The sequence below is a fragment of the Taeniopygia guttata genome, chromosome 28 (genome assembly GCF_048771995.1).
Source record: "Taeniopygia guttata chromosome 28, bTaeGut7.mat, whole genome shotgun sequence".
Lineage (NCBI taxonomy): Eukaryota > Metazoa > Chordata > Aves > Passeriformes > Estrildidae > Taeniopygia > Taeniopygia guttata.
In genome coordinates, this window is record NC_133053.1 from 3,504,487 (window position 1) to 3,515,535 (window position 11,049).

Consider the following 11,049-nt stretch of genomic DNA (forward strand, 5'->3'; position numbering starts at 1 on the left):
CATAGAAAATATTTTGAAATGTCCCTCTTATCTCTGTTTCCCCAGCGTTTTGGAGCAGCTTTAGGCAGGAGAGATGAACAAAGGCAAGGCCATTTACATGGAGGCAAGGCTGCCTTATGAATGAAACATAGTTCATATTGTTTCCATGCTTACCAAAAACTGTTAAAAGCAGGCATGTAAGAAGAAATAATTGTTGGGTTTTTTTCATAGCTTGCTCTAGTCAGCCTGGAGGATGGAGAATTCCATCAGCCAACAAGGGCAAAATCCACCCTAACCCCTAAGGAAAGTCTCATGTGTGACAGAGCCAGAATCCCATCCCATTTATTTTGATTTAATCTCCATGCTTTTTCACTTAGCAATTTTCTTTTTGTCATTAGCTACCCCTGTATCCTAGATTTGGGTTCTCTCTTTTTTTTGCCTTTCATTTCTGCTCCCTTATCCCCCATCCCAGAGGCTGCCAGGATTATGGGACAGCTGAAAGGAGCTCCTGTCCCTGAATTTCCAGAGACAGGAGCATCCACCTCACTGCAAGGAGTGTCCAGCTCTAACCATGCAGAGTTAAAACCTGAGTTTTTATCAGCCCTCAAGGCTTGTACTGCTCCTCCTTGTCTTTCTGAAAGGCTCTGACAGCCCTCAGAGATCAGTGCTGGAAAACCACCTTGCCTAGGGGAGGATTTGTGGCTTTTTTAGGAGTGGGAAAATTGAAGCACAGGGAAAGGGAAGCATCCTGCTCAAGGTCACGGAGCGAGCTGGTGGCAGGACCAGAAATAGCACCCAGAAGTTATTAGGGTTGTTTTATTTTTTTTTTCCCCTGAATTTCCTTTCCTGTCCCTGCTGTTTGCTTGGATACCCAGATAGCTGTGTGTAAACAGAAGGTTTCCAGAGGCAGCAGCCTGGTTATCTGCCTGATTCACTCCCTGATGATGCAACCTGGAATCCAGATGTCTCTGATGCCTTCCAGGGCCCTGCTGGCCCCTGTGACATCACCAGCCACGTTGAGCAACTTTAAACTTGTCTCTCCCTGAAATGCCGAAGTGCTGAATAAATCCAGTGCAAGGAGACCTTGTAGCAGCTTTTTAGTGCCCAAAAGGTGCCTATGAAAGAGATGCAGAGGGACTTTTCATAAAGCCATGCAGTGACAGGACAAGGGGAATGGCTTTAAGGTGAAGGAGGGCAGATTTGGATTAAAAATCCAAAATGAAAAAGGAATTGCTGGCTGTGAGGGTGGGCAGGCCCTGGCACAGGTGCCCAGAGCAGCTGTGGCTGCCCCTGGATCCCTGGCAGTGCCCAAGGCCAGGCTGGACAGGGCTTGGAGCAGCCTGGGACAGTGGGAGGTGTCCCTGCCATGGGCATTGGAACAAGATGAGCTTTAAGGTCCCTTCGCACCTAAACCATTGTGGGATTCTCACCATGATTTTATTCCTTCTGCATGGTCAGGCCCATCTGCTCATTTCTCCACAAGAACTGAGGTTTTTTTTTTCTGCTCTTCTTCACCCAGTAAGGAGGTCTGGAAGTGAGAAACAAAACTGTGGATGCTGCTGATCCTCTGTGTGACCCAGCAGAAGCTTTGTTGGTTATTAATGAACTGCTCAATTAGCAGAGTGCCCAGTGCCAGGGCTGCCAGGAGAGGCCACGAGACACCTCTCAAAGGCTTCTGCCAACCCCTCGTGGCAGAGAGCTGCAGGTGGGCTAAACTCTGTGTCTTAGCCAGGTCTAAGAGGAGGCAGGAGGGCTTTTGAGCCAGGGAGTTTCTGCTCAGAAGATGATGCAGAACTCTGGGAAGCATCCATGGGCTCTGCAGGAGATGGATTTCATACAGAATTTAACAGGAGCCATCAGTTCCTGAGCCCTCAAACATAAATATTTTTGAGCCCTCAGATGTGGATGGAGTTGTGGTGACCTGAGGCAGAGCAGGGCTCAGGGAAATGTTTGGTTTATCTGGCTTTGGTGATCTGGTCCTTGCTCTGTGGCAGCAGCAGCCATCCATCCATCCATCCATCCATCCATCCATCCATCCATCCATCCATCCATCCATCCATCCATCCATCCACCCCAGGCAGCTCCAAACTCCAAATTAAACCTCTTTCACAGGCACCTTTTGGACACTAAAAAGCTGCTACCAGGTCTTCTTACAGTGGATTTATTCAACTCATTGGCATTTCAGGGAGAGACAATTCCAAATTAAAGGGGAATTAAGTCCTTGGCTTCCTCAGGCCCAGGGCTGCTCCTACTGTAATTGTGGCCACTACAATTTTAGTTTTATTCTTTTCGTTTTTTATTCTACAGGGCACTATTGGACATGGATGGATCTGTCTCTCCATCTTATTTTTAAGAGCAGGTCACATAAATCAGGGGTGAGACTGGCACAGCCTTGGTTCTCATGGGATATTTAGGTCTTGTGTTTATATATCTTTATGTTTAAGGGGAAAGTGTAAAACCTATGAGCTACCCTACAGCAGCAGCCAACTCAGGAAATCATGGAATATGGAATATTTTGGATGGGAAGTGCTCATTTGAAGACAAAACAGATGATGAACTATTTGATTTAAATTGCTTTTCAAAGCTTACTTGGTTGGTCATCCTCTGATCTTATTTAAACTTTTCAAATTCCTTTATTACCTCCTTTTATTTCTGGCAGGACTTTTGAAATAGAATATAATACTGGGATATAAATGAAGAAAAGGAAAAGATCCTCAGTGAATTTTTTGTTAGTCTTAAGAACAATCAATTATTTGACCTCTGGGATAAAGTTGTTTTTTTTAATAGCTTATATTTATACTTATTATTATACTTATATTTATACTTATATATATATATATATATATATATATACTTATTTTTATACTTATATTTAAGCTTCCAAGTAAACCTTGGTGGGTGTTATTACCTCCATGGGTAAGAAATCCACTGCCCCTGTCCTTGCCATTCATAAATGGGCTTAACAAGTTCTTCTCAAAGGGGCTTTAAATGTGGGGCATAAAAATCCACAGAAAAATGACTGCCTAGAGGTGCAGGAAATGTTAAATCAGAGTTTTGATGCCTGAAGGATGTATTTATAGAACCATTTCAGCTGGAAAAGACTTTTAAAGATCATTGAGTCCAACCATCATCACTGCCAAGTCCACCACAAAATTCCACAGCTTTTATTTCAAATTAATACCTAAAGGTGAGAAAAGTTTATTTTTTCCAGGTGAAGCTGCTCTAGTTAGGCTTTTTATTTCTGGTGTTCTTCAAGCAGGGAACAAATGCCCACAGCTTTGGCTCTCCAGGTAAAGCCAAGAATCCTGAATTTCTCATCATCACCTGTGCAGGTTGTCAGACACTTCCCGTTGTAAGAATTGAAAATAAATCTGCAGCTAAAATCTCTACAGACATGGGAGAGAGACAAGCTCAGCTACAGCAAGATTTGTATTTATTGGATTTGATTTTAGAGGTCTTTTCCAACCTGAAAAATTCCATGGTAGAACTAAAGCTGTTCCATGCACCAGGAAATTGCAGGAAACCTGGAAGTGGATGGGATTGCCAAAGGCATTTTATACAGGAAAATTCACCTTTAATTAATACAGCAAATAACATTTGTTCATCTTTAATATTATCAGGAATTAATGAGGTTTAGTGCAGCCAACAGCCTCAGTTTGTGCTCCACATTTTCCTTTTGCTGGAAGAATTTCAGGCTGTCTAGGGGGTGAATTACCCAGGGAATCTCATCTGCAAGTCCATGATACAGCCACAAATTTTTAATAAAAATCTCCTGATATCTATTATTTTATTGAAAATAATGGGAAGGTTGCAGTTTAACTAAAAAAGAAATAAAAATTAAACTATTTCTCATTCATAACACTGATCTGTAAGGATCTAAATTGAAATCCAGGTTTTTCCTTGTTTTTTGGTTGATTTTGTGCATTTTTGGTTTTTTTGCATGCTTTGAAGGGAAGGCTTACATTTAAAAATAATTATTTGGTTTTTGGAACTTTTATTCAGGTTTAGTTGGCTCGGGGCTTATATAAATGGGAAAACCAGAACAGCAATAATGGAATGCAGGCAAAATAAAAATGCTAGTTAACCATCATGTTCTAGATGAGCTCTAAATGGCATTTTTCTCCCCTGACTGCAGAAAAAGGAACCAGGGAATTTACATTTAATGGTTTCACTACTAAGAATTCTCAACACTCTCAAAACAGACTGAAAATAATAAAAGTAATGCAAGAAATGGCTGATTTTGATTATCTTCTAGCAGATGCAAGTATCCATCTACTTCATCCACCACACTTTAGGCCACAGTTATTTTACTAAAGAAAACTTCCTTAAATATTTTCCATTTCATTCAATATTTCTGGCTCAGCCTCGATGCAATAACTTGCCCTGAAAAGGCATTGGTTGTGCTTGAAGCAGGGCATAGAAAGGAAGTGTTTCATTCTTTGGAAGAAGGAACTGGTTTATTTGATGTGAATGAAAATGGATCCCTCCTCTGTGGCAAATATTTGTGTTAAAGCCAGCCTGGCTCCTGCCTCACACCCATCCTTCATCCCTGCTGCTCATGTCTCCAAAGCATGAGACCTCCAAGGAGTAACAGGCGTTCCCCTGTGTCATAGTTTAAAAAAAAAACAATTTTTTTCCTCTTAGAAATCTCCATAACCCTAACAAGAAGGATTTCTCTCCTTATGTGAACTGAAAAAAATACTATTTTAAAGGTAATAAACCAACTAGAAATTTGAAGTTTTGTTTCTTTGCATTTTAAGTCGAAAAGAATAAGTTGTATGGGGAGGAGGAGTAGTCTAAAGAGTTTAATTCTTACTACTTTTTCCCTTTTAGTTACTGATAATAAAATTTGCTTTATATCCTTTTAAAGTTTTGAGCCTACTTTACCTTTCTCCTAATCCTATCTCACAACAAGAAATAAGTGCATAGGTAATTAGCCAGCTCTGAAACCCGCCACACTCATCAGTACTTTAATTAGGAAATCTCAGAATTATGAAAACCTTAAATTAGAGAACCAAAACCACTACCCTGTGAAATTCCAATCTGGAAAACACTGATTTAATTTTTTCCATCACCCAAAAAAAGCTCTCAAGGTGGATGAGGTCACAGCTCCTAACCAAGACCATGGGGTGCCCCCATCTTTTTGTGAAAACATGACTCCAGCTCCCTCAGATGGGAAATCAAAAGAAACTCCTTGTTTTTGCTGGCTGAGCCTAGGAGAGCCTGCTCTGCCCAGTATTCCCATTTAGGAATTATCTTTTCCTCAGACTGCTGATTCTTCGATTCTTTTCTGCAAAGGTTGGCATTAAATCACGGGATGGTATTTCTTGTTGGGACTCAGATGTTTATTTGTTCTTATCCATGTCACAGTCTCACAAACCCTGAGTTCTACAGCACTTCACTCTAACAAACTAAAAATGGAGCCCCATCTCTCTCTACAAGACCTTTTAAAGATAAAGTGTCCAATTGAGCAATGACACCTAAATTATTTTTACTTTTAACTTAATAACCAACCACTCGTGGATGCTTTTATCCAATTACACAAAACCACCCAAAACCATGGAGAAGAATGTGGAGAAGGAGAAGGAGAAGGAGATGGAGGAGAAGGAGAAGGAGAAGGAGAAGGAGAAGGAGAAGGAGAAGGAGAAGGAGAAGGAGAAGGAGAAGGAGAAGGAGAAGGAGAAGGAGAAGGAGAAGGAGAAAGAAGGAGAAGGAGAAGGAGAAGGAGAAGGAGAAGGAGAAGGAGAAGGAGAAGGAGAAGGAGAAGGAGAAGGAGAAGGAGAAGGAGAAGGAGAAGGAGAAGGAGAAGGAGAAGGAGAAGGAGAAGGAGAAGGAGGAGAAGGAGAAGGAGAAGGAGAAGGAGGAGAAGGAGAAGGAGGAGAAGGAGAAGGAGGAGAAGAAGGAGGAGAAGGTGAAGAAGAAGGACCAGCTTCCACCCTCAAACCTCCATCCTGCTTTATATATATTGCTGTATTCTAAACCCTTCAACTCTAAATTTCCCACCCTGTGGTATTCCACACTTCAATTCAAACTCCACACCCACAATCCCAGTTCTGTCATTCCATTTTGGAAGCTTCTCCACAGCCTCAGGTCAATGCCGTGTTCTCTTGGGGGTCAGTGCCTGTCAGCACAGAAACTCTGAAATTCTCAGTGACCAGGGCTCCAACACCAGACCACTCAGGGATGCTGAGAGAACAAAGCTCCCACCTGGGCTGGGAGCAGTGGGTGCAGCCCAAAGAGTTTGGAGTCTGCTTGTTCAGCACCTGAACTCAATCCCTGTCCATGGTGTTTGTCCAGCTCCAGTTGTGACATTCCCTTGGCTCAGGAGAGCAGCTGGGAACAGCAATTCCTGGGATCTGAACTGCTCTGAGAACCCTGGAAGATGAGCTGCTGCTGTGGCTTTGAGAGGGAGCCAAGAAATTTCACAGATCATGGAATGGTTTGGGTTGAGATGGACCTTAAAGCCCATCCAGTGCCACCCTGCCATGGCAGGGACACCTCCCACTGTCCCAGGTGCTCCAAGCCCTGTCCAGCCTGGCCTTGGGCACTGCCAGGGATCCAGGGGCAGCCACAGCTGCTCTGGGCACCTGTGCCAGGGCCTGCCCACCCTGCCAGGGAACAATTCCTGCCCAATCGCCCATCCATCCCTGCCCTCTGGCATTCCCTGTGTCTTGTCCCTCCAGTTCCTGACAAAGAGCCCCTCTCCATTTTCCTTTAGGCCCCTTCAGATCCTGGAAAGTTTAGACCAGACAGAGCCTTGGCTCATCCAAACCTTGACCTCAGCACCAGAAGTCTCCATGCCACGTCGAGGTGACGCTGACCCACCCCACAGAGCCTGGCACAGGCTGGGACAGTGCCCCACAGCAGCACCAACCCTTGGGCACCGTGCCATCCCAAGGGTGAAGCACCTTCCACCTCTCACTGCCAGCCCCTCCTCACCCAGCAGGGCACGGGGAGAGCTTTGGGCCAGCTCTGACAGAGAGGACATGTCCTTGTCCCCTCCCAGGCTGCTGGCAGCTGGGCCTGAGCAGCTCACCCACAGTGTCCTGAGCCACGTGTCCAAACCCTTCCCCTTCCCTGAGTCCTGCTCAGAGGAGGGGAATGGAAGCGAGAAGCAAACATGCCAAGGAACTTGAAAAGAAGCTTTCTACTCATTACACTGCTTCAAAATCTTATAAACAAGAGAAGGCACCAGACCCTGCCACTGATTAGGTTAAATTAATTTAAAACAGAAGCAAGCACTGCTTGTCTACGAGCTCCAGTTACCTGGAAACACAGATAAACCCAAAACACACTTTTCAAGGGCAGCAGGCACTATAGCTGGGTTGAGGGTTTTTTTCAGAAACCTAGTCCTCATGGAAAAATACAAATCTGGAAATGGCTTTTATTAGCAAGTTAATAATACACTGAAATACAAATATACATTCAGTCTTTAATTAGATTTCACAGAATTAAGTCAAGTAATATATATATACACCTAACTGTTGTGTAACAGCCGTTCACTGATCTCTGCTGTTTCTTTAAAAGTAACTTTGAAGACAGAAAAGAGTCAGGAATGGATCTGTAATTTGGAGTTTCCCTGAGAGCCAAATGAAATTGAAGAGCAGAAGCCACAATAGTTTAAGGGTTGCTGGCAAAATATAAATCCCACGTGCAGGAATCTCAGACATGACCAGGGCAAAGTATTATTGGGAACATAATCCCATACACAAACCTGTCCTATTTTCTTTTGGGTTAGTAACCTGAATGTAAGGTTCTTTTTACAGGAAAATGGACATGTACTCAATGAACCAGCCTAACCTTGTGGAGCTGAAGAACTAGGTCATCTTTGCAATAAAGCTGCATTCATCTTTGCAGATAAAAAGCTGATGTTGCAAGAAGAAAGAAGCAGCAGAAAAGTTGCTGACAGTGGGCAGTGCCCTGCACTCTCGGGGGAAGAACTGTTCCCTGAGCTCCATCCCAACCCCTGACACAGCTCCAGCCCTTCCTGGGATTCTCACAGACTCACCTGCACCACTCACAGCTGTTTATTGGTAAGAAAAGTTGAAGAGATTCCAGATTTTTAGTGTAGCACAACCCTGTCAACAAGTGGAACTCCTTATTTCTTTCCTATGAACCACCTAAACCTTGACTTCAGAAAAGTTTTGCTGCAGTGAGGGCAAATGTTAGCTAAGAAACACCACCTGGGTATCTGCTGAGCAGTGAGGATGATTTCACATCTGAAAGGAGGAATTAAAAGTCACACTCCAGTGCTCTCCATGTCCAGGCTGTAGCAAACACATTGGTGCTGTCTGGTGAAAACAAACACAAGTTCTGGGTTTGAATTAATTGTTTCCCATATTTTTAATATGTGCACTGTAGGGGGCTTCCCAGGACTGTGATTCAATGGGGGAAATACAATTTCTGAAGGTAGAAATAGTCTGAAATAGAATCCCAGGATGGTTTGGATTGGAAGTATCTTAAAGCCCATCCAGTGCCACCCCTGCCATGGCAGGGACACCTCCCACTGTCCCAGGCTGCTCCAAGCCCTGTCCAGGGCACTGCCAGGGATCCAGGGGCAGCCACAGCTGCTCTGGGAATTCCATCACAGCCCTTCCCCACCCTCCCAGGGAACAATTCCTGCCCAATATCCCATCCATCCCTGCCCTCTGGCAGTGGGAGCCATTCCCTGTGTCGTCTCTCCAGACCCCTGTGATCAAACAGCATCTCCAGGAAAAGCCTGGCACAAAAAGCATTCCAAAGGTTCCTTTCCAGGACACATCTCTGAGTTTCCATCCTCAGCCAAAGCAGAGTCTGTGGATCCTTGTCCCCTGCAGTGTGTGGCTGCTCCCAGGACAATCCCAGGTACCCGGGTACAGCTCATCCTCCTCTGGCTGAATTGGGCTCATCTTGGAACAAGGAGCTGCAAACCTTGGTGCTGTTTTTTATAGCTTGTCCTACAGCTTTTATAGCTTGTCCAACGTCAGAGAACCATGGATTGTGTCACTTATTTGAAATTAATTCCAAGAAATCAGCTGAACTCACACCTGGAGCTCACCAGCCCTCATTTTTTACTTGCTTAGACTAGACAACCCTGTGTGAAGCAGATTTGCTGCAGTACTGCATGGAGAATTGCTGCAGTATTCCATGGGGATTGGCTGCAGTATTAAATGGAGAATTGCTGCAGTATTGCATGGGAGTAAGCAGCAGAATTCCATGGATAATTGCTGTAGTATTGCACAGGGATTAGCTGAAGAATTGCATGGAGAATTGCAGTATTCAATGGGGACTGGCTGCAGTATTGCATGGGGGTTGGCTGCAGTATTGCATGGAGATTGGCTGCAGTATTCCATGGAGAATTGCTGCAGTATTGCATGGAGAATTGCTGCAGTATTCCATGGGGACTGGCTGCAGCATTCCTTGGATAATTGATGCAGTATAGCATGGAGAATTGCTGCAGTATTGCATGGAGAATTGCTGCAATATTCCACGGGGATGTGGGGTGGCTCAGCAGCTGTTTCCAGCCAGCACAGCAGGAACTGCTGCCAGCACAGCCCTGGGTGTTGCTGTTTATTTACACAGCACCACTCACCAGCGCTGTGGTGCCTCACAAAGTGAAGCAGAAGAAGCAACAAACACAAACTGGGGCTGTTTGGAGAAGGTTGACTTTGTCTCAGATTTTACAGCATCAGCGGAGTCAGGGCTCCAGATCTCCAGAGGATCCCACCATGGGGTGAACCACGGCATGAACTGGGGGTTTGTACTTTGGGAGGCAGAAGAGGAGGAGGAAAAGGAGGAAGAGGAGGAAGAGGAGGAAGAGGAGGAGGTTCCAGGTTATCCCAGCTCAGCACAACACAGGGAGCATTGCCCTGACCAGGAACTGGTGTAACTGGGAGCAACCACCAGGGAAATCTGAGCTCTGCTCCTGCACCCCACAGAAAATGGAGTCAGGGAGAAGAGAGCTGGAGAAGGGCTTTGGACACGGGCCTGGAGGGACAGGACCAGGGGGAACGGCTTCAAAGTGACAGAGGACTGGGTTAGATGGGATAGGGGGAAGGAGTTCTTCCCTGGGAGGGTGGGGAGGAGCCTGAGAAGCTGTGGCTGCCTCTGGATCCCTGGAATTGTCCAAGCACTGGGCTTGGGGCAACCTGGGGCAGCAGAAGGTGTCCCTGCCCGTGGGAGGGGTGGCACTGGATGGGCTTTAAGGACCTTTCCAGCCCAAACCCTTCCGTGATTCTGTGATCCCCAGCCACTCCTCAGCCACACAGGGTGACCCAAAATTAAACTCCCAGCAGCTCTCCAACCACTCCATGGCTGTGTCCAGTGCACATTTCAGCAAGTACAGGGACATCAGCAATTGCTTCCCCACCACTGCACTGCTCCAGTGAGGAGGGGGAAGGAGCTGGGGATCTTTCTGTGGGAATTTAAAGTTCATAAAGCTGCTGGTGCCTGGCACGGATTCCAGGACTAAACAAAACCCCAAACAGAAGATAGAAACTATCTAGAGACAGGCAATTCTCCCTGGAAAGGCAAAGAGAAGGCAGCTGTAGATGTTCCTAGAAATGCAGTTTGGGAATATGGATTTGAACATTCTGCACTTGGAGAACAGCAGTGGTGGGGTTTTGGTGAGGACAGCAGGAAGACTAAATGTATCCTACAGGAATGGGAGGAGATAAAGATTTCAACAGCTCCACACTGCTCCAACAGCTTCCACTGTCCCAAAGAAAGAGAACTGACTGCTACAGAACTGGAATTAACCCAGCAAGATTGTTTATCCAGGCAATAAATTCCTGTGGGCAGAGTTTTTCACCTGGAGAACAAGTGGCTGGCTTTGTGTCAACAACCTTTCTGTCTCTGCTCTGGCTGGACAGGGACTCTGATGACCCCAAAACCCACTTGATCCCGCCATCCCCAAACCTCACCTCATCATCCCCAAACCCTCATCCCAAACATCACCTGATCCCACCTCATCCCAAATCTCACCTCATCATCCCTAAAACCCACCTCATCCCAAACCCACCTGATCCAGCATCCCCAAACCCACCTCATCCCAAACATCACCTGATTCCACCTCATCCCAAACCTCAACTG

General features: G+C 45.5%; 1 protein-coding gene across 6 annotated transcripts in view; it reads right to left on the reverse strand.

Moving 5' to 3' along the window:
• LOC100219508 (DNA-binding protein RFX2) overlaps positions 1-11,049 on the reverse strand; it is a 73,151-nt gene that overhangs the window by 36,278 nt on the left and 25,824 nt on the right. The gene's annotated exons all lie outside the window — the stretch shown is intronic.